The sequence below is a fragment of the Paramisgurnus dabryanus genome, chromosome 19, assembly GCF_030506205.2.
Source record: "Paramisgurnus dabryanus chromosome 19, PD_genome_1.1, whole genome shotgun sequence".
In the NCBI taxonomy this organism is placed as follows: Eukaryota; Metazoa; Chordata; class Actinopteri; order Cypriniformes; family Cobitidae; genus Paramisgurnus; species Paramisgurnus dabryanus.
Window position 1 is genome coordinate 30,551,812 of NC_133355.1, and position 25,190 is coordinate 30,577,001.

The following is a 25,190-nucleotide window of genomic DNA, read 5'->3' on the forward strand; positions in this document are numbered from 1 at the left end:
TTTTGCTTTTTCATGTGGACAGAGATTTCTTTTAAACTGAGCATGTGTGGACAGGATTTGTTTGGAGGAAAAACTCAGGTTATAGAAATACCCATGTCCGTGTGGACTAGGCCTTATTTTCCTGCCTTTTTACACTGGTGGGATTTCAAAATGGCAAACTTAGGCCTTGTCCACACGGACACGGGTATTTTTATAACCGTGACCTTTTTTTTGCCGTTCATCCACACAGACATGCAGTATCACGTCACTAAGGTTATGTTTACACGTGGGCGGCTATTTTCATAAACGGACATTTCAACCTCTCCGGTTTCCAAAATAATATCGTGCACACATGTCAGTTTTCAGAAAAGTGTTTATTTACACGTACCCGTGCATATATGCCGTCAAGAAAAGCTCAAGCCCACGTAAGCCAATCACCGGCAGCGCTGGTGGTGACGCAAACTGGTTCATGTTGGAGGGAGGAGTTGTTGCCGTATGTGATCGATGACGTCAAAGTACCGCGAGAGCGAGTTGAGGAATCACTAGTCTAATTTCAAATCGCTCTGGCGGTACCTTGACATCATCCGTCTGATCGGTTCTTGCAGCGCCACATGAAGTCAAACACGCGTAAAATTGCTGACCTCCGAGCACTCGTCTCTGCTCGACATAATGGAGCAGCTGTATTTGCAAAAACAAACACACAAAACGAGTTTGCATGAACATAAATGTGATCTTGGAAGTGTTCAGAGTAGCAGTCACATGTAAACATAGGTCACACTTTTGTCATAAAAAATGACAAGAATCATTGGTGTTGTTGCCATGAACTTCTATATTTATATCCTAATATAAACTAAGGTATTGTTATATGAAAACCCCAATTTTGTGATCAACTTTCAAGTATTACAAATAAAGGAAAGTCTTGGACATTCAAAAAACATATGAAAAACATCATGAGCATTACAGGACAGAACAATCTTATTAAACTTTGATATCTATTTGAGGCTGTAGCACAACTCTACACTGAAGATCTCCACATCGCTTGGAGATAAGAGCTTTACACAGTACTCTCCATGATGGATGCACTTCTTCGCAAATAGAGATTTTATCCCTTCATTTAGTATCTGTTTCCTTGCAAATGTCCAACATGCACAGATTTAACACACATATAAACGTTTTTCTTTGCCACATTATGAACAACCAAATCCCTTTCAACAATGCAGTCTGGTTTATATTACATCTCCTCCATCTTTAGGGGTCACCTTCAGCTCAGGCAAGTTCTGAGGTGTAAAATCATCTACCAGGGCTGAGTTTATACATGACATTAATGCATGGGGCAAAGCATCCCTAATACACTTAATTATCCTGCCCACAGTTCTCAGAGATTTTAATTTAACCTGTGCAGCAAGTGTGTAATCATAATCATAAACACACAATAATCATAAAGCACAAGTAATTTTTACTGTTTACCACACTCTTGTTATTTTTCAGGCTGTTTAAGTAGTGACTAAGGAAAAGTCTCATACATAAAATTATCTTGTATGAAATTGATTTGTCCATGTTGAAAAATAGGGTGGATGATGTAATGAAGAATAGGGTCAACAGTCATACGGGAAAAACCCCAACAGAATCTTTCCTTGTGGAATTTTCCAGGCCTACACGTTTAAAGAAGCATTTCACCCGTAGAAACATTCATCTTTATTGAAAGTGTGTCATATTTGTAGTCAAAATGTAACATACATTTAGAATTTGGTGCCTATTTGACTGAGAAAAGGGGTGTTTGTAGTCTCACTCCCTCAACAAAGATATTGGACTTCCTTCTTTCAATGATGCAAAATGACACACGCACGCACACACATATATGGCCTATAACATATTGCTACTATGTATGTGTAAATAAATAAATAAATAAATAAATAAACAAATATATATATATATATATATATATATATATATATATATATATATATATATATATATATATATATATATATGTATGTATATATATATATGTATATATATGTATATATATATATATATATGTATATATATATATATATATGTATATATATATATATATGTATATATATATATATGTATGTATATATATATATATATATATATGTATATATATATATATATGTATATATATATATATATATATATATATATATATGTGTGTGTGTGTGTGTGTGTGTATACACATGCACGCACACACATATATGGCCTATAACATATTGCTACTACGTATGTGTAAATAAATAAATAAATAAATATATATATATATATATATATATATATATATATATATATATATATATATATATATATATATATATATATATATTTTTTGTGATTGTAACTTTTGTTGCCTATTCAGAGTTTGTTTTGACAAAGATCAAAATATTTCCACAGAATAATAAAAATAACATTATTCTAATTTCAACTCCATACAACTATTTAACATTCACAATTTTATTCAACAGCACACTTTATTCCGATACATCTCTTGTTTGTGTGTGTATGTGTGCAACACAGATTCAAATTTGCCGCCAATTCCCGCCCACAACGGCGAATGTGTCGTAGGTCGTAACAGTCGAATGAGCAGCAATGATTTGGTCATGTGTTTTAGAAGTTTGAATTTACAAACGGATGTCAGATGCGTCTCAACGCAGTCAACGGGTTTGCGCGGTATTTTCGATTCACTGAGTTTAGGTGAGCCATCCTCGGATATCATGGAGCTGCATTGGCATTTCGGAATAAGGAATATGTTTTCTCCTGCGTTTCGAACGAAGGTAAGAGTGTTTTCAGTTCAATATAAAAAGTATGCATTTGTAACTGGTGTGAATTATTTGAATCGTTTTTTCCTATATTGTATTATTTTCTTAAATTTACTGGTGGTTATACTCCGTTTTGTAATTAAAATGGGTTAATGAACCTCAAACAATTTTGTTCATATCATTGTTCACAAGTAAGAGAATATAACGTTAAATTAAAGGAACTTTTCTTCGGGTCTTCGTTTAGGGTGGGAGCGTCTTCGGGGGAACATCTCCCGGGTTCCTCCATGTACGACGTGTGATGGTGCTTTTCTCGTGGACGTTTCTCTGGTATGCTGAGTTTTATCGTCCAAATGCATATTTTTGCTCAAGTGCTCAACAGCATTTGATCGTGTTGGTTGTGATGAAGTGTTTAATTGTAATAAGCATATTATGAATTTCATAATCTTATAATTATCATATTATGCTCAGTGTCTTCAGGACAGAGTGAGAGAAAAGACATTGCCCCGTCGATCCACTGATGATGTTGGTCTGTTTACAGGTATGTTGTTTGTTTAGTTATTTTTTTATGAAAGAAAATAGATCTTATTACCTGTTAATAAACATGCATTGTGTTTTAAGAATCCATTTGAATGATTTGTGCTGTGCTTGACGCACGTGGTCAGGCCTGCACATGGTGTAGGTAGGTGCTAGTATGTTTCATTTGGATGTTCCTAATGTCATTGTAGTTGTTTCATTAGAAGGTTAAATCATAGGAATATGAATTAATAACATATTTCAATGTAATCTAGTATATTTAATGTTGTTGTATAACGTTACTTATACACTATTAGAGTGCATTAAAGGAGAACTTTGGTCAATTTTAACATTTTAGCTGTCAGTACAGAGAACAATAAAAACAATTGTTGTTGGCTACACTGTGTTATCCTCTTTAAAATTTGCACCCAGTTGACTAAAACGGGCCCAGTTATGTTCTTTTAGCAAGTGCCCAGCAATGTAAAGTGTTTTCTTCTGAGTGAACACTGTAAATCTGACTGCAGTACAGGTATATGTGAAAGGTATGCATAAAAGTAATGTTAATTCAGCCAGCTCGCATACCTCTGTTTACTTCCCGGTTTCCAGTGTAGTCCACATTAATCGATTGTTAAACTCAAATGATCCAATATGTTGAAAAATTTTTTATTCCACAAAAAAGTACCTGCAGTGGTTATGTCTATAGTAATGACTATGTATCAAGTAAAATAGCCCATAACCTATGGACATACATAACCACTGAAAATTGTTTTATTGTGGATTGCATGAGTTCGACAACTGATCACTTTTATGCATATCTTAGCAGAATAAATCCCTTCACATTGCTGGTAACTTGTAATGACATTTCAAGGGTGTTAAGAAGCTAAAAGCACATTTACAACAGGGCTGCATTCAGCCCCGACAAAACGTAGCACAACGTTTTTTAAACAGAAACGGTAATGTGTTGAACACCCTGTTCTAATGACGCAAGAGTTGCAACTACGGTAGCTGAGAAGGTCATTCCTTGTGTCTTTTTAAATGTTATTTTTAAAACCCATTGTACGAGCTGTCTCTTTAGTATCGCATGTTTGCTGCAGTTCTGAAACACCCACCAAACAAGAGAAAACGTATCTCAAACCCCGTTGCATACCGGTGCACACCGTTTCCAGGAAACATGTTGTTCAACCCGGAAACTGTAGCTAAACGTTGCGCACTGTTTTAAACACGTTAAACTTTCAGTAAACAAGGGGGCATATTCTAAAAGGAGGATAACACTTTGGGCAACAGCGATTGTTTTCATTGTTCTCGGTACGGACAGCACTCCACATATGCAAACAACATAGCTAAATGTTAAAATTGAAAAAGAGTTGTTCTTTAATACGAATGTTAATGTGATGTTTTATAAGGAAGACAAGAAATGTATATATTGTATTCTGTTTTCTTTATTTACATGCATTTCATTATATTTTTATAAAGTTAATATCAGTTTACCTGGGTAAGGCTGATGAGTGCATGCACTAGGGTTGTGCCGATAGACGATAGTATCGTGTATCGACGATCTTCAGACATACCGGCAATGGCAGGCTTTCATGGCGATAGTCATGACGATAGTTGGCGAATGGTTATTTATTATTATTATTATTATTATTATCATCATAGTTTTATATTAACACCCACAATTCATGCTTTTCCTCACATGAGGGTTTGTGGGCTTCACTTTACGTGGAGAGCTTGTAAAGAGAGAATTCCTTCTTGCACGTACCTGCACTTAATGCGCGCGTCTTGGTCTCCTTCTTCCACTAAATCCAGCGCGCCCCGTCACACGCTGCGCTTCTCTCTGTCACACGTGCACGCGCTCTCGCGTCTGTCCGAAGTCTAAACATAAACTAAAGTAGTAATCCTTATGTATTTGTTCAGTTTAATGCGTTTCATGCGAGCTGAGGCAAACTTTACTTTTTGTTTAAAATATGACCCGCTGCATATTAGCGCCTCTCTCTCACTCTCGTGTACGTGCTGAAAGCTGCGCTCTGTCCGAAGTCAGATCACTAGGTATTAATCCTGTTTATGATATGCATTTCAAGGAGTTGTAGCAACACATCCCTCGTGTTTAATATATGATTGTGTTTAAGATATGATCGCGTTCCGCTGGACCGATGCGTTTAAAAAGGCACCTCATGAGAGCACCACTGCTTCACACGTGTAGTCTTCTGCAACAGCACTAAACCAATGCATTGAATTGTTTGTATGTGCGCGCACGTGTGTGTGTGTGTGTGTGTGTGTGTGTGCGCGCGCAGATGCATGTTTTTACAGTTAAGTAATCATGATAGGGTTTTAATGACGCGCTCGCATTAATGGCATCAGGTTTAAGAAGGTTGCGGTCATGACGCTGTTGCTCTTGTTTTTTTTGTCCACCCATCAAGTGACTTGTTATGAGTAAAAAATTAACAAATAAAAAAATGAGTAAACGTCTGCCCCGCCCCCCGATAATATCGTGTATCGCCGATCTCACAGGCTGACGATAGGACGATCTGAAAATAGGGCATATCGCCCAACACTAGCATGCACATTGCTTCTCTAGTGGATGTTTCTTAAGCCCTTTTCACACAGACATTCCGTAATAAATGGGAAAGGCATCCTGGATTTTTCCGGCATCGTTAGATTTTTTTGTCCATTCACACTGCCAAGATTACCCGGGATCTGATGGTCCCGGAAAGACACGTGACCTGTTGAAAGTCCCGCCCTCTCTTCTATGCAGCGTCTGAAGTTTGCAAATGATTTATTATTTCTCTCTCCAGAAACCACTCGTGTGCATTTTTGAACAATATATCTTGTTGGGATGAGGCGCGGGTATTTTCGTTTATTATAGCTCAAATGAGCACGTGACGCGATATTCTTTTATGCTGCTGAATGATCTCCGTTTCAACGCAGTAAGTAATGAGCTAACTTACCTGATATCAGCTTCAGTCCAGTTTGCTGACATTTCTCGTCGTGAATGATGTAAATCCCTCATTTTAAAGAGTTGAACCAACTTCATGTTGCCATGACACGCGCATCCTCACTATGGCACGTGCGTCATTGTTTATGCGTCTCATTTATCATTTCCTGATAACTGCTTCAATCTAGTTTGCAACATTTCTCGTGGTGAATGTTTATATGCATGTTATCTCTCGTTGTAAGGAGCTGAACCATAACTTGTGTTGTGATGACGCGCGCGTCCTCACTACGACACGCCCATTGCGGCATTCTTTCGGCTTCTTGTTCACACAGAGGGTTATCCGTGTATCTGACTAGGTCCTCTTTCCGGCAACAATCCCAGAAGATTAACGGGACGAGTTTGTGTTCACACAGACGCTTGTCTGGCAATTTTATGGGTATTTTCTGGGACCAAAGGTCTGTGTGAATGGGGTTATAGTGTCTACACGAGAGTGAGAGAGAAGCAATTGGCCAGTTGATCCACTGATGTTTGGCTGTTTACAGATTAAAAAAATACTGGGTCTCATTGTTAAGTGATCCTTTGGTCAAATATTTAAATTATTTTGTATCATTAGAGTAAAGTAAACTTTTTTTTTATCAAATGATATATTCACCACAGTATTGTGGTCAAACCTTAATATCAATCATAATAACAGGTTAAGTGTTTCCTCCATTAATGAGTTTGGAAATTTTAAAGAATGCTTAAACGTATCAATTTCGCAAATCCTAAATGTAAAGAGTATTTTAAAATATTTAAATTTGATTTCAGGTTATGTGGAAAAGCCTGTGCTTGGTGGAGATCTACTGCAGATGACCACAGCATCCCAGGTCCCAAGAGGGGACTGTTTTAGTCATTTTCTACTGGGCAAACTGAATTACTCCAGGTCAGATTATTACATTATTTCCTATCATAATGCTGCGTTCACTCCAGCCACGGTAGAGGCACAAAGCGGCAGTGGTTTCAATGTTATGTCAATTTAAAAACGTGTTTACTCGCATCTGGAGGTCTTGCGTTGCTAATGAGGCATTAAGCGTGGTTCGGTAGACGCAAATCCACCTCAATTGTGGGTCTAGTTTGCGCAGTTGAAAAATCTGAACTTTGGTGGAAAAACGCCCCGCATTAAAGGTAGGGTAAAATTTTTTTAAAACTGCTAACTGTAGCTGCCTAGCAATGAAATCCCGATCCCACCCTCAAGTCAAATCGCCATCCAAAGTCACCCCTCTTTCAAAACACATGAACACGCACAGATCAGACGGTCACGTCTCATTTCTCATTCACCAGTGAGAAAACTTTGCAGTACAAAGTGAATAACACTTCCAAAATAACCAACATAAACAACTGGTTTACATCAGAATTTGTTTAAGCACACGTTTGGTTGTGTAGACTTAGTAACTATATCGTTACTCTAATCCGTAAACGAACACAAATTTCATAAGCAACACAATGTTTCATCAAAGTAGAATATCTGAATCCATCTCAATACAAACATATCGCGTACCTACCTTACCAAAATAAACAGTGCAACGACCCTTTCAGACCCTCTGCCTCCTGTAGCTGTTTGCATCTCGTGGTAAAGCAGTAAAGTTACTGATGTTAATTTGGGTTTTTGTTCTTGCTGATCCAGGCAGTTTTTGCTGTTGTTGTTATAAAAAATGCCTTTAGTTTTGTGGCTCCTGTGTAGGTTGTCAATTCAGCAGAAAGTTTGCTGTTCTCGCTGTTTACAGACAGGAGGTGAGCGCACGTGAACGTGCCGATGACGTATGGTGTCTGCATGGACTCGCTGCGCGGTGGGAATTCAAATTACGCTTGCGTATGAGGGACAAAAAAGGAAACGTCCGTTCGGACCGAAATCTATGATTTGTTGAACATTTTTTGGTCCTACGCCTTTCACATATGACATAAATTTCTACAAATACATTTAAACAACTTAACACAGTGATTGCTATCAGGATGTGAGGAGACTTTTAACCAGCATAACTAAAAATGTTTCAGGATCAAATCTGTTACCCTACCTTTAACCAATCAGGAGCTTTCTCTAGTAGTGACGTAATTACAGGAAGCGAGCGGAGTCGCGGAAGCCCCTCCCGTGATGTGAATTTCCGCGTAAATGTCTTGAATAACTAGAATTTCATGTGCGGCTTTCAGGCGTGAATGAAGCGAGTAAACTCCAAATGTTCAAGCATCCAACTACGCGCGAATAGCGTTTTTTTTTTTGCCATCTCTTAACACGTCTGTGTGAACGCACGGTAATAGTACAGAAAACAATTATTTTAGGGGAAAAAAATCTCAAATGTTCTATTTTGAAGTTCTATTTGTAAACAAGGTCACAAATCTGTCCCTTTATTGCATGTTAAAGGCACACAAGGCAAGTCTGAGTATTATTTCTCTACTAGCTCCCCCTAGTGTCTGGGAGTAAATGCGTTCTATATCTAAGACTATACGAGACTGAAGGACACCGGGTCGGATACAGCGAACTTGCAAGTGGGGTATTCTTCCTACAGACGGTAGGGGCGGGCGAGAGAGTCTTCATTCGTCATGTAATGAGTCATTTAACCATATACCGACTTACGAAGATGATTTATTAACATAAAAATGCTGCCTTGTGTCCCTTTAAAGCCTTAAAGCGATAGTTCACCCTGCAATGAAAATTAGCCCATGATTTGCTCACCCTCAAGTCATTCTAAGTGTATATAACCTTCTTTCAGACAAATACAATCATAATACAATCATGTTAACAAATGCCCTGGCTCTTCCCAGATTTATATTAGAAGTCAATGGGTGCTTCTGTTTTGAAGTTGATAAAAGTGCATTTATCCATGGTAAAAGTGCATTTCTGGATGTTTTCGTTCACTTAGATCTATGATGCATACTATGAAAGGTAATTTTCAAAATTCCATAATAGGGGCACTTTAAAGGCGGAGTCCACGATGTTTGAAAAACGGTTTGGAAAAGGAGACGGGCCGACTACCAAAACACACTTATAGCCAATCAAATCAAATCAAATGCCGGGTTGCGTATGTGTGGGGCGGGTCTATCAACAGAAGGTCCAGATTCTATTGGGGTAGGGGCGTGTTTGTTTAGGCGATTTCAAATATCAACACTGGCTTTCAAACATCATGGACTCCGCCTTTAATATAACTCAGATTTTATTTGTCTGGAAGAAGTATGTCATACACCTAGGATCGCTTGAGGGTGAGTAAATCACAGTCTAAATGTCATTTTTGGGTGATCTAACCCTTTAAAGACCCCAATGCCATCCAAGATATCGATGTCTATCTTTCCTCAGTGAAAGAGAAATAGTTTTTTTTTTTTTTTTTTGAAGGAAAACATTCTGGACTTTTCTTTACAAAATAGGGTTCAGTGGAACCTAACTCTTGTCAGTTCAAATCAATGCAGTTTCAAAGGTCTTTGAAGTGCTTCAACGGGCTCAATACAATTCCAGCTGAGGACGAGGGGGATTTTAAAGAAACAATCTAACGAAAGGATTATTTTCTACAAAAAAAGTATGTACTTTTTATCCGATAGTTCAGATTGAGCTCAGGCCGGAAGAAGCCGGGAACTAGTTCTGCGGCGTTAGTACGTCATCACGCTCGGCCGGTTTGTGTGTAAAGAGTGGGGCGGTGCTTCCGCTCGCGCATGCGCCATTGAGCGTGATGACAGTTCCCGGCTTGAGCTCAATCCGAATTATTGTATATAAAGTATATACCTTTTTTTAACCAATTGTTTTGCTAGACCCCCACCCCCCGGCCTCAGCTGGTATCGTGCAGAGCCTGTGAAAGCACCTCAAAGACCTTTGAAACTGCGTTGATTTGAACTAAGAAGAGTTTGGGTTATAACTCCAATCTGTGAAGAAAAGTTCAGAAATCATTTTTCTCTTCCACTGAGGAAAGAAAGACATGGATTAACTGACAAGCTTACTAAGAACCGGTTTGCTTTGCTCTGGCTCCAAACCAGCTCCAGCTCTCCCTTGGTGGAAAATATCAATGCTTCCTCCATAATGAGTTTGGAAATAAAAAAAAATGCATAAAGGGACACTCCACTTTTTTAGAAAATATGCTACTTTTCCAGCTCCCCTAGAGTTAAACACTCTGGGTCTGGCTGTACCACTTTTAGCATAGCTTAGCATAATCCATTGAATCTGATTACACCATTAGCATCGCGCTAAAAAATAAGAGTTTCGATATTTTTCCTATTCAAAGCTTGACTCTTTTGTAGTTACATTGTGTAGGTTACTAAGACCAATGGAAAATTAATAGTTTTTTTTTTTTTAAGGCCGATATGGTTAGAACTATACTCTCATTCTGGTGTAATAATCAAGGACTTTGCTGCCGTAAATGGCTGCAGCAGGGGCAATTATATTACGCAGGGCCCGAAAGTAGTCCCCTTAGTAACTTTCAATCACAGGGCACTGCGTAATGTTACAGCAGCAAAGTCCTTGATTCATACACCAGAATGAGAGTATAGTGCTAACTAGGGCTGGGCGATATGGAGTGAAAATTATATTTGCTATATCTCGATGGACGATGTATATTCCAGTGGCTTTGCATGGAAAAATACCCCCCCCCCCAAAAAAAAAAAAAAAAACTACTGAAAAACAAATGTCAAAATCCACAAGGGTTTTTTTTTATTAAAATGCAAAGAGGTAGGAACAAAGTGCTTCTGCAACATTTAAAAAAATATATACAAAAATTATACTTTAACTATAAAATAAGAAAATGCATATTTTCGTCTTTTTATTCAAAAATAAAACAACTGAATTTTTTTTCTGAAAACCCTCAGGAGATAAGGGTATTTATCCTGGACTAACATAGGTTTTAGGAGTAAATGGGTTAAATATGAGAGAAAACACTGTTGTTGTTACACAGAAAACTTAAGAACAGGTGCACTTGCACACCGCATCATAGGGAGAGAGATAGCTCTCACATCAAGAAAACGTGTGTTTGGGTCTGTGTGTGTATGTAGCACTACTGCTAACCTTTGTTTGGTCATGATAAACTAGATAAGTTGTCTTCTCTGTCAGTAACATCCGTGAAAAAAGAAAGTATACGGAGAAACGGACATTAAAGCACTGCCACCTTTTCACTGTCATTGAGAGAGAGATGCGCGCTGTCGAAGCGCCTCACGGAACGAGAGAGGGGTGCGCTGAATGTTCGCAACAATGAATTTAAGCCGTTTTAAACAGTAAAATATACATGTAAATGGGAATCATGGAAGATCTATTCGTGGTGGCCAGTGTTGATTCCGTGACGGGCGCCGCCATGTTAAATGAGAAAACACGCGAGGGGAGGGGGAACAAAAGCAAGGAGGCAGGGGCGAGCACAGCACACAGAAAAGGCAAAGAAGCAAAGTGGCGAAATCAGAATTTAATATAAACATCATATCGATATATACGATATGTCAAAATCCATTTCGAGTCCCAATAATATATCGTTATAGGTCGAATATCGAGATATCGCCCACCCCTAGTGCTAACCATATCTGCCTAGAATATCACAAATTAATTTTCCGTCGGTCTTAGTACATGATGTAACTACAGAAGTTAAGTTTTACATAGGAAAAATATTGAAACTCTTTGGTTATTTTTAAACATGCAATGCTAATGGTCTAATCAGATTTAATGGATTATGCTAAGCTATGCTAAAAGTGGTAAAGCCAGACCCGGAGAACGGCTGAATGGATTCCAAAACTGTAAAAATCAAGTGTTTAACTCTAAGGGAGCGGGAAAATGTGGAAACTGTGTTTTTTATTTTATTTTTTTAAAGTGGAGTGTCATTCATAGTTAGTCCTAACCCTAAATTTTAATAGTTTATATTTTTTTAAATATTTCCTTCTTTTGTGATTTCAGATTATAGAAAAACCTGTGCTTGTGGATCTACATCGGATGACCATGGCAACCCAGGTGTGGAAATAGTAGACTGTTTTTAATCTGAAATCTGTGTAATATAAGATGGACAATTCTTCTGACACCATATGAATGCATACTGTCGTCTTGCAGAAGCTAGATAATTTTGATTATAAAGTTATTGAAGTCCATTGAGTGGAGAAAAGTCCTGAAATGTTTCCTCAATGAAATGTTTTTATTTTGCCAGTAAAACATTTTATTTGACACAATTATTTTATTAATTATCATAATGTAGCTGTTTTTTCATGGTTTGCTTGTATTTCTACTGTCCAGTTAACATTAAATACTGGTTACAATTGACTAAAATGACTGTTCTGTTTTAAAGGAGGTACCCTATACATTTTTTATAGTTTTTATTTTACTGCAAGAAATAACATTTCTTAGTTACTATACATGAGATTGGCTATATTTTAACACAAAATTAATGTTGGTAGACATGGCTGTTTTATATAATGACAACTAAATACCTTAATTTACAGATTATGTATGTAGCTACTTTTGAGGTATTTTAACATACTATGATTATTTTTCTATTGTCCAATCATTTTGTTAAAATATATTTGTAATATTTTAGTCTTTGATTTTATGTACTTATTGGGTTTCATACATTGCTCTTAGTTGTTTTGTAAAGATAAGCTATATTTAAGAGTAAACTGTTTTTTAACAATGTACTTTCACATACTTATTACATTTTTATACATGTCTTTTAATAAAATGGCTAATAAAAACCATACCTTTACAGAGATTAACCTGAAAAGTAGTTGTTTTTCATGCATTTTCACATACTGATTACGTTTTTATGAAATTTTCCTGGTTATTTTACTAAGATAAACTGTGATTTAAAAGAATATTACTTTATAAATACAGAGCAACTTAATAAAGTAACTATTAAAAGCCGTACATTTACAGAGATTAACCTGAAAAGTAGTTGTTTTTCATGTATTTTCACATACTTATTACGTTTTTATACAGGTCTTTTTAGGTATTTTAAAAGAATATTACTGTATAAATACAGAGCAACTTAATAAAGTAACTAATAAAAGCCGTATATTTACAGGGATTAACCTGAAAAGCAGTTGTTTTTCATGTATTTTCCACATAATTGCTACGTTTTTATACAGGTCTTTTTAGTTATTTTAAAAAGATAAACTGTATTTTAAAAGAATATTACTGTATAAACACAGAGCAATTTAATAAAATAACTAATAAAAGCCGTATATTTACAGGGATTGGCCTGAAAAGTAATTGTATTTCATGTATTTTCACATACTTACTACGTTTTTATACATGTCTTCTTAGTTATTTTACAAAGATAAACTGTGTTTTAAAAGAATATTACTGTATAAACACAGAGCAATTTAATAAAATAACTATTAAAAGCCGTACATTTACAGAGATTAACCTGAAAAGTAGTTGTTTTTCATGTATTTTCACATACTTATTACGTTTTTATACAGGTCTTTTTAGGTATTTTAAAAGAATATTACTGTATAAATACAGAGCAACTTAATAAAGTAACTAATAAAAGCCGTATTTTAACAGAGATTAACCTGAAAGGTAGTTGTTTTTCATGTATTTTCACATACTTTTTACGTTTTTATACAGGTTTTTTTTAGTTATTTTATAAAGATAAACTGTTTTTTAAAAGAATATTACTGTATAAATACAGAGTAACTTAATAAAGTAACTAATAAAAGCCGTATTTTTACAGAGATTAACCTGAAAGGTAGTTGTTTTTCATGTATTTTCACATACTTTTTACGTTTTTATACAGTTTTATAACAGTTATTAACAGTAATATTCTGTAATTTAATGAATTATGACTGTAAAAGATTCTCTGTATTTTAACGGTTTTTGTATGTTATTTTGAAAAACATTTTTTTCCCGTAATTTGACAGAATTTCTCTGGCAACTTTGCTGCCAGAGATTTACCGTTTTTTTACGGATTTTTTTTTTACAGTGAGGATCTCTTTACAGAAATGCAAAATAATATACAAAACTATATTATCAGGGGTGTATAAAGACCTTTCATAATGAACCGTTATGTTTTTATTACTTTAGAATGAGACGTTTTTATCTACATACACCGAGGGTCCCTTTACATGGAAGTCACCATTTTGTGCCACCATGTTTCTACAGAAGCCCTTAATGGACAAACTTTTTTATTACGTTGTCTCCAATCATGACATGTTTGTTTGGTGGTGGCTACCGTAGCTTCTCTATGCATTTCAAAAGCAAGGGTTGAGCTGTGAACTGAGCTTTTGGTTGCAATTTGGAACCTCACCACTAGATGCCGCTAAAATTTACACACTGCACCTTTAAGTTTGTAATTTGTATTATTTTTAATGTATTACTGCATGAATGTTATGTTTTAAATGTAATTTTCACACAACTTCTTAAAGTATTTGTATTGTTTTAAATAAAGACTTTGATATTTAAAAATTTGTCTCTTGGGATTAAATGTTAGCAGTATCTGTAGATTAAAATTAAAATTATTTTATATATAAATTATAGCTAATTTAAATATAGTACAAATTAATGTATTAAAAAAATTAAAAGAATAGTATACTTTGAACTTTTTACAGTAATGCATTGTATTACACATTCACATTAGGATTTAGTTACTGTAAAATGGAAACACAGTTTAGTACTGTAAATCTCATTTACAGTAGCCTACTGGCAACAGTGTACTGTAAAAAAATCCTTGAAAATGTCTAACAGCGTAACTCAGCCCTATCCGCTAGAATGTCACAGGCAACATTTGCCACTCAACCAGCCTTTAGTTTGGCATCTAGTTAGCTGAACATAAATGTGAGTAAAATTTACAGAGCGGAGGGTTGTGTTTATTTGGGCTGTTTTGTAATTTACTGCAGCTGTCAAAAGGTCTGGTTATAAACAACAGAGAAAACATGGTATCATACTGTAGGGACAGCCACGAGAGAAAATAAGCTAGTTGGTGTTTTCAGTATAATGTTACAATTTAAAAACTATAACTAGATAATTGTACAACAAACTCCACGTTCACAACATAAGTCACTATCCCATTAAAACCAAAAGGAGTTAGCTTGCTACCCATTCTAATAATACATCTCCCTACCTTAAATCAGATGACCCTTGACAAAGAACTTATGGGATTTCTTAGTTGATGAATTTGTTTGCATGAGGAGATTAATGTCTCTAAACGTAAGGGTTACCAAATAGTTAATGGAATGTGAAACACCTCTTTCTCTTTTCTTTTTAAAATATTAGAAATGCTACAAGCACAATATGTAATGATAAAATTTACAGAACAATATAAATTGACTATGACAAATCTTTCTTAATTTGTTATAGCTGCACATTTTCATCACCTCATAAAAATACTGCAATTTTAACAACAATCATTTAAAGTTTCCCTATGGATCATTTTAAACACAATAGTTGCATTTACTCATCTATGACGATTTGAGGGTTTGTGAACACGAAGTGTGAAAAGTGTCTGTGTTCACTCGTGAGTTTGTAAAAAATGCCAGCAACTGTTTAAGCACTCACCTGCCAAGTGCCCACAGTCAGCATCTGGCATTTTCAGCTGCGTTTATATGCTTTGGTGGACAAAGAGCCCTATTGATGACCCTTCTGCATGTGTTTTAACACATGTGTATCACTGTTAAAAGTGGTACAGTTTATCGTGTAAAAACAACAAAGAAGCCCGCACACTCATTAAAATGCTCCAAATATCATTTAAAAGTGCAACGTTTCGACCTTCAGGTCTTCATCAGGTAAGATATCAAAATGATCACCTCTATAAATAGAAATCAGGTATATACCTTAATTAGGCTCACTTTGAAAAAAAGGCACACTGTGCACAAATATACACCACTTCTATACAAAAAAGCCCTGGTGGTGACAAAGTATTTAAAGTGAGGTAAAGTATAAAGAAGTCCTTATCACCTTCTCTTAATGGCTTTTTTACTTTCTCAACACCAATATATTGTAAAGCACAAACATTGTGACCAGGTTGTTTAAAATGAAGCGCTATTGGACTTTGCATAATCCCCATTCTAATATTACTCTGGTGCTCACAGATAAGGGTGCGCGAACGTCTGGACGTTTTCTGACATGCGCTTAACCACAATATATCGTGTCTCATTTTGATGCATCAAAACACTTTTTTCTCTGTGGAGGCAGAGATCTGTTATAAGGGAAATGCCATTTGAGGAGAGAATGCAGCCATGCAGAAACAGATCTGCATGTGAACACACACAATTGGTCATGTCCTTAGGAGCTACACTCATTATCCCTCAAGTCAGCTGAAACTCTCATCCTGACACGTCCAACCAGAAAAGAGGCTTATGTGGAATGAGATGGAAATGAGTAATTGGGCTAAAACATGACATATTTATATATATACACATGCCTTTTCGATCACCCCATAGATTCCCTTCACTTTTTGGATAATACCATACCATTAAAAAATCTACCTTTTATCAGCATTGATATTTTCGCTATAAAATATTACCTACAGTAAATAAAACTTAAGCGAGAAGCCTTCCATCAGGCCACAGGTAGCTGCTCAAGGGCAGCTAAGCAGTGTTGTTAAACTCAACATCTGCTCTTTCATGTGTTATTTTATATGTAAAGGGAGAGGTTGTGCTGTTTTACAGGTATATGCATGTTGTTTGATTTCATTTCCTATTGCTAAATGTTTCAATGTCTGTGTTTTGCATTGGTATTATTAGTTCAGCAGGCATTAGTGCACTGAAAAAAATTATTCATTCAATTTACTCAAATATTTTAAGGTAAGTGGTTGCAATCAATTTATCTAAGCTACATTTAAACAAAAAAGATTAGTAAAGTAAAATAAAATAAAATAAAAAACTTTTGTTTAAATGTAGCTTAAATAAATTGATTGCAACCACTTACCTAAAAAAAATTGAGTAAATTGAATGAATCATTTTTTCAGTGTGAATTCACGAGATCTTTTTACACAGCTTTGCTTTAATGTATAGTTCCAGTATTGGATTGGATATCTGCAACAGCACATTTTGTTTGGGCCTACTATGTTTATTTTGACATGACACGTCGCAGGTTTTGCAGTAATGTGTTACTTTTGGGTTTCTTTTCAAAACAAAGTAATGCCTCTGGTTTACATGACACTGTATACGATATATACATGAACACTAGCTACAATAATGGACTGAAACAGAAGGTTTACAATGTATAGAAACAGAGGTGTATTTGTATAGTTATTAGTAAATTTGATGGTGAAGATAAAATCATTGTATTAAATATACTGTAGGCACATTGACATGGCAACAGAGGGGCAGCAGATGGTGTTTTCATTTTCATTTAATTAATCTGATAAAAGAATAAACTGATTGACTTTCTGAACTTATCACTTTACAGGTTTCCTAATGCCACGTTGGACAAACACAGCTTATACAAGATGAGTCAAAGCTCAATATAAAAACACAATCACAGAAACACATTCTATATAAAGAATGCTGTTAACAATGATATTGGATAATGCCTATCCAAAGTGACAGCTGGATTGTTGAAGATTAGTGGATTAATTCCAAAAAACATTTCTCAAGCATAAGTACAAGTACATCAGAAATCAAACATATATATATATATATATATATATATATATATATATATATATATATATATATATATATACATATACATATACATATATATATATATATATATACATATATATATATATATATATATATATATATATATATATATATATATATATATATATATATATATATATATATATATATATATATATATATATATATAAATCAAATGTAAAGACTATTCAAGTATAAAGTTGCTACTTTAGAAATGTTTTAACAAAAGGTCCATTACTAATCTCAGATTACAAGGAAAGTTTTATTAGAAACAAAACCTTACTTTGATAGACAAAATGTCTTAAGGTATTCAGGTTTTTAGTGATTGAAAAAAACTCTTAAACCTCCAGTCTGATATGAATAGAATAGAAAACTGTGTTGAACTAATCCAAAAGTAAAAACATTTAAACTCTATGGTGTGGTTTCGCAGACAGGGATTAATTTAAACCAGGACTAGGCCTTAGTTTAATTATGAAATATAACTAGTTTTAAATAACATGCCTTACTAAAACATCACTGGTGTGCATTTTGAGGCAAAACAAAGGGCACTGATGTATTTTAAGAGATGTCAGTGCAAGATGTTTTCAGTTTGAACAGCTCTTACATTTATTTTAGTCTAGGACTAGTCTAATCCATGTCCAGGAAACCGCCCCTATGCGGCTTATCACAAACAGCAGGCAATCACCAGACAACCTGCTGTCCAATAGAAAACAAGTGCAAGCTTCTGTGCAAGCTGCATGACGAAGGTGCACTTAGTGCAAGTCCGAATCCACTTTTGCTAGTTTAAAAAACGGTGGGTCCAACAGGGTTGTACCTATTCTCTTAATGAGTCATGATTGTGTTTTGAACTAATGTGCAATAAACCAATCAGAGTCTCAACTCCTATTTCCTTTAAAAGCACTTGCACCAAGGCACATTGGCACATTGTACAGTATATAAAAATTCTTACCAGATGAATGTGGGAGCGTTTACTCCTGCCAGGGCTGAGGTGTACAAGTTCCTTCCAACATGAAACTCTACAATGAACGAGGGGAGAGGGATTAGAACATGCATTCAGCATACTATTTTTTTTTTTTTTTGACATACAAAATAGATCAGAACAAGAAAAAATACTAAATATCCTTTGCCTGAAAAAAACACATACTGTTTGAAGGTAGTCAAAAATGCATGCGACCAAACCGACTTTAAAATGTTATTGCTAATCTGTCCTAATGTGACCCACACAGCAGTGAAGGACTGCCAAAAAGTCCTGATGCAACCTAGACACAACTGGCATCACATCGAAAGGTCACTTGTCACATATGTGAAATACACATTTGTGGGCCATTTTAAACAATAAACTGACACAAAGATATTTATTAGTATCATTCCACATACAACAAAGTCTGAACGCTACTCTTTTTACACACTTGTAAACACTGGAGTGATAGTTTTGCATACAGCATACACGTAAACTGTAAAATAAATAGCTGTAATTATGCAGCTGGTTGCCAGTAACTTACTGTACAAGATAAAAACTGAAATGTTTCATGTTTATTTAACTTTTAACAAACTGTTGCCAGTAAATAACATAATTGTAAAATCTACAGTAAGTTACTGGCAACCAGCTGCCAATTGTAATTTCTAGCGAAATATTTTACAGTGGTCACGCTGGCGCGTCACATGGCTAGCGCAAGACAAGAAGTTGTGGTTTAAAAAGTGCATAATTTTTATTTTTGTTGACGAAAATGACAATCGTCATTTAATTAATCCACAAAACTATTATATTTGACCAACAATAAAAAAACAGAATAGCTTACAACACAACGGATAGGATTAATCTTTTTGACCTCACACTGGGTTAAAATATCCCAGCATTTGTTACAGTTTACTAGTGCTGCAATGGATCGCAGTTGATCTGTGATCCAAACGGATTACGGCCCACGGTTCGGCTTGCATGTGATTCGCGGATTAATACACAAATTTAAATAGGGAAAGTTTGTCATTTGTACGTGTTTCAAAGGTTTGCAAATGTTAACATTCAAGTGATTTTAAACAGTTAAACTGCAAAATGGCGCTAAAGTGAGCAGTTTACTTTACGCACGTGTGGTCGAATGTGTCCAGTCCAGCTCAAGTCAGAAGTTATCATCCTTCAAAGATCAGAACTCTTGATGTGTAAACTTCAGAGAGTTACACTACTCTCTCTCTCATACTGTAGTGTATTAAAATGCATTTGGCTAATAGAGCAGTGAAAAACAAAGTAAAGTTTTTTATGTGGGACGACATTTTTATGTGTTTATGCTGCGCCGTTTCTCTGTCTGTGTGTGTGCGCGTGTTTAAGGGCACTCAGTAGTGCACACTCAAAGAGATATGCAGTCTGTGCATACTTGGTCTTAAAGAGACAGTAACCTCAATTAACCTACTTAAGTCTGTGTCATTAATGTTAATCAAACAACCCAAGAAAATCACTTATTTTAAATGTATAAGTTATGTCAACTTTTTTACTGCAAAACTTAAAATTAGAGGTTGGATTGACTTGCAAAATCAAGTTGTTTTAACTTCATGCTGCATTTTTGACAGTGCAAGTAAGTGTCTTCAAAAATACAAAATTTTGAACAAAAAGCTGAGATAATACACTGTAAAAAAAACTTTTGGCACTTACATTTTTAAGTTTAATCAACTTGGATTTACAAGTAATTTTAACTGTATTGACTAGTGATGAGTTGCTGTAACGTATAAAATAAAGTAGACTTAACTAAAGCAAATTCAACTTTATTTATTAAGTTACCGCAACTCATCACTTGTCAAGATAGACTTGTAAATCCTAGTTTATTAAACTTAAAAACTGCAAAAATATATTTTTTTACAGGGTAGCATTTTTGTAAAAGACTTTTGTTAGAGAAAAGATTCAGAACAATTATCAAAACAAACACAGAGTTTTACTGTTTTTATAATCCACTGATGCTTTAGTGTTTTATAAGTTGTGTGAGAGCTCCACCTAGTGGATAACAACGGAAATATAATTTGCCATAAAAACTCGTCATTGGCAGGGAAGTGTTTTCTCTTAATTGACGAGATAACTCATCAATGGCAGGGAAAGAATTAAAGTACTTGAATATCGGAACCCTCTGCCAACTGTCATTAGGAAATGTGGTACCTTAAAAATAATTAAAGGTGACATAGAATGATTGAACAGGGTATTTATCCTTGTTCTGTGATGTGACATGTAGACAATTTTTTTTTGGGGGGGGGGGGGTCTGTAATGCCTTAGAAGCTTCCTAAAAACCTCTCTCAGAAACCTCTATTAGGGTGGGGTAGGGCTGGGCGGTATGACGGTAAATTCCGTTACCGCGGAATAAAATGTCAGACGTAACAGACATTTCTATTCCGTCTATTCAGCGGAATGCAAATAAGTAGGCGTGGCTAACCCTCCCGCATGTTAGACTGAGTATGACGGAGAAACATGTCAAATAATTCACTCATAAAAAACGTACAAATTATTTCTGTAATTTTTATAATAACTGCCAGTGAATCCACCGCGGGTCTCGCAGCAAGACTCTCACTCGCTTGCTCTTTCTCTCTCTATATCTGTGCTCATGCAGCAGCCGGCCGGTCTCTCGCGTCACGTGCAGAGGTCTCTCTAGGTACGCGCAAGGAGCTGCGACTCCAAATAAAGAGTTCTTCTCGCACATAATGCTAATAGTTGTAAAGTTTTCTCAACTTTAAGTAAGCCAAGACAAACCCGCGTTTATATCAGTGACACGTGCACTGTTGGAGCGATGTAGTTTGACGCGCCATTTGCTTATACAAACATAGCCTGTTTGATCGGAAAGACGAAAAAAGAGACGCAAATGTTAAGGTCTAATAGAAAGTAAAGGGTGTCAAGACCTTAAAATAGACTTCATGATCATCACATCATAGCACCTGTCATATTTATAATATCTAGAGATTCTTCTCTCATATACAGGTATTTATCCTGTCTGTAGGTTTTTGCATATATTTATACCTGTTCACTTTACATATTGCCTATTTTTAATGTAATGTATGCATTAATACAAAATACAATGAAGGCATACTATAGCTTCAATAGTCTATAAAATTAATAACTCAATTACAAACAATACTTAATCTATTGTTATCTTCTGGGCATTTTCACTTTAACATTATTAACTTTAAATTGCTCATAATTTAAAAACCTAGAGTGAGTGGCAAATTTCTGTAAATTTTTATAATAAAAAAACAATATGAACTGAAAAACATTTATACCTTGAAATATTCCGTTCCGTGAAATAAAATGACTCATTCCGTGAAATAGTTTTTTGGCCATTCCACCCACCCCTAGGGTGGGGGGTTTTAAACAAGTGGTTTTGCACCTATTTGGCTCCCCCTACTGGCTTAACTTGCAATCTCATTACTGATTGGCTGACTTTGCTGCCACTCAAAAAATGTAGCCAATTATTTTAAAGTGGAGGGGCAGTGAGATGCCTGTGATGTCATAAGCATCAATTTTTCAGATTGAGCCGTTTTCTGGCTGACATTTCTAAAAGAGGAATTTCTATGAGACTGAGATGTTTAGCATGTCTAGCACTTTTTGTATGTTCGTGAATGCGGGTAGACTACCATTATTCAACAAAGACGAGGTAAAAAAATTTTTTCATTCTCTGTCCTCTTTAAATAAGGTGTAAGAAACGGCTGTAGAAAAAGAACATTAGAGTCTGTTTACACCTGGTATTAAGATGCGTTTTGGTTGATCGCGTCACAAGTGGATGAAGCAAAATACATGTGTAAACGGGGAGTGAAAGTATTGAGCTCTCTGTGTTGAAAACACATTAGATAAGATTGCTTTTGTGGTGTAGACGTGCATGTGGTCGAACGTGTTCAAGCAGCCACAAAAGACTATTGATCTAATGTGGGATGTACCGAGCACAATGCTTTTACATGGAACATGACTTCTAGCAGGAGCACACAGTGTACAGTGCTATCTTTAGGCTTTCATTGCTCTCAGCCCTTTTTCATTTTTGTTTCATTTTGTGTTGCGCAAGTTTATTTCAACAATTGTTCAGAAATATTAGAGAAAACTGATACATATACATGTACTAACAACACAATCAGCGGACATAATATTAGTTTGCATCAATTTAAACCCATCATTTCTCCCGTTCACGTGTAAAGGTGCATTGTCTAACTTTTAGATGGATCTCTTGACAGAAATGCAATATAATATGCATAACTACTTTATCAGTGGCATATAAAGACCTTACATAGTTAACTGTATTGTTTTGATTACCTCAGAATGAGCCGTTATTATTTACATACACTGCAGGTCCCCATACATGAAAGTCACCAACATGTTTCTTCAGTAGCCGTAAACGAAAATACTTTTGTATAGTGTGCGTTTTGTCCCAACATTTTCTGAGACGACGACATGTTGGATTGTGTGGCAGCTACCATATGCGTTTTAAAATTGAGGAGTGAACTGTTGGTTGCAATTTGCAATCTGACCACTAATTGGCGCTAAAATGGACACACACCACCTTGAAACGAAAGCAGAGGGACTCGCCCACAGACTTTTGCTCACTTTCGACAGCTTCTGTCCTGATTACTGAGGGTGTGTTGAAAGTGGACAAAAGAGACAGATTAAAAACCAGGTTAAAACTTAAATGTGTCTCTCTCATCCACTTGTGATTTGATCGACCAAAACACATCTTAATACCAGGTTTAAACAGTACCTTAGACAAATGTTGACTACATAACGTATATGCATTTGTATATATGATATTCTTATTGCTTATTTATTCGTTTAACATTTTGTAAAGCTTCATGTGTAGGTAATATGCTTGTGTAAAACTGAATAAAAACAGCTCGAAGTTAAACTGTGACCTAGGATCTATGGATGAAATGTAGCTTTACCTATATTGTTTCAAAACATAATATTGTGAATTATTCATGAACTAAACAAATCAATAAAACGAACAGAAAGTAAAATAAGTAAAGTATAAATACTGCATTTATCAGCCAGCGCCCTTGTGGTGCAAAAGCAGACCTTTGTGTATGAAAAGACTTTATTGACTAGAATGAGTTTTTCTATTTCTAGTCCTGTGTCTCGGCTCACCACTTTAATAGTTGCCATGGTGACTCAGAAAATTTGAACAGAAATTTGGCAGCATTTGTCTCATCAGCAAGCACTTCATACTCTTAAAGCTTTTAACTGATGGCAGCTTTATATTGCCTGCGCAAATGCCTCTAGCACTCTGCAAAAAATGCTGATGCCATTATTTGGCATGGCTAAATCTAAACCATCTCAAAATGGGACGCTAGGGTATGCCAATGTGAGACTGTATCACTACTGCTTGAAAGTAAAACAATATAAAAAAAATGAAACCAAAACATGCACATCATAGCACAAAATTCAAATATTGTGGCACATGGATAGCTTCAAATGTCATCTGTTCTTGCTTGTATGGTGATAAAATATTATATGTGACCCGTGCTGGCAAATGTCATTTATAGAAAGACTGAGAGTCACCAGCTAAAAGCAGCTGAACACTAGCTAGCTTTTTTCACACATACAGTCTGTACTGGTAAATTTGAGTTCTAGTTAGGAGATCATTTTATTGACAGAAAGAATACATGTTGGACGTTCACTTCGACCAAAACTTTTTTTAACTTAATTTGAGCTCGACTTTTATAAAATGTTAATATTATAATGACTCACACAAGTGTCTGCTTGGAAAATGATGGTATTTTATGTCAAGTCTGGGCAAAGTGTTCCTGTTCCTCATGGATTAGATCCCAGGGAACACCCATTCTGATCAAATTTAAGTTACTTTGGATGAAAGCGTGTCCCAGTTGCATAAATGTAACATGGTGAAGGGTACTGTATTTGCTATAGCTGATAGCCTTGTAGCTCAGATCATAGATGGGTTTATCTGTGAACTTATTCCTCACACTATTGTCGCTTTTGCACTAAAGAGTGTTCACAGGTCAAGGAACATACTGTAAAGTAAGAGCTAGAATGTGTCCTTTAGTCCCACCGTACCTAGCATGTTAAAGCGGCATTATCTGACAGTGCTAAAGCTTATCACTGTGAAGTGAAAACCAGCATCCCTTCTAGCAGATCAAGTTACTTTCATGCCACACTTTCATGTCAACTAACATGTCACGATGCACAAATATTGTAATTGTTACAGATGTTAACTTTTATAAAAGGTTAGTGAACCAGTATCAGAGGACGACACAGTGTGAAATATGTAGTTAGTCTTGCCACAGCTCCTATCCAGACAGATAAGACACTAAGACAATTGAACACAGTTATAATACGTATTTGGATATGTTCCCAGAAAAATTTATAATGAAATATCACTTTCTTGAACATTATCCGTGGCTTAGAAGTGCTTTTGGACCACTTGTGTTATTCTGAACCATGCAATTCAAAACCAAAAACC

The 25,190-nt window shown here is 35.6% G+C and overlaps 1 protein-coding gene across 8 annotated transcripts in view; it reads right to left on the reverse strand.

Moving 5' to 3' along the window:
• thrb (thyroid hormone receptor beta) overlaps positions 1–25,190 on the reverse strand; it is a 136,533-nt gene that overhangs the window by 44,412 nt on the left and 66,931 nt on the right. For 2 of the 8 annotated variants that reach the window (XM_073812753.1, XM_073812751.1), the window contains exon 2: positions 18,716–18,782. The exons of 5 other annotated variants lie outside the window; for them this stretch is intronic. The gene's annotated coding sequence lies outside the window, so the exon portion shown is untranslated. Of the gene's footprint in view, positions 1–18,715; positions 18,783–25,190 lie in introns of those variants that run through there. One more of the 8 variants, XM_073812755.1, reaches the window with a different exon arrangement.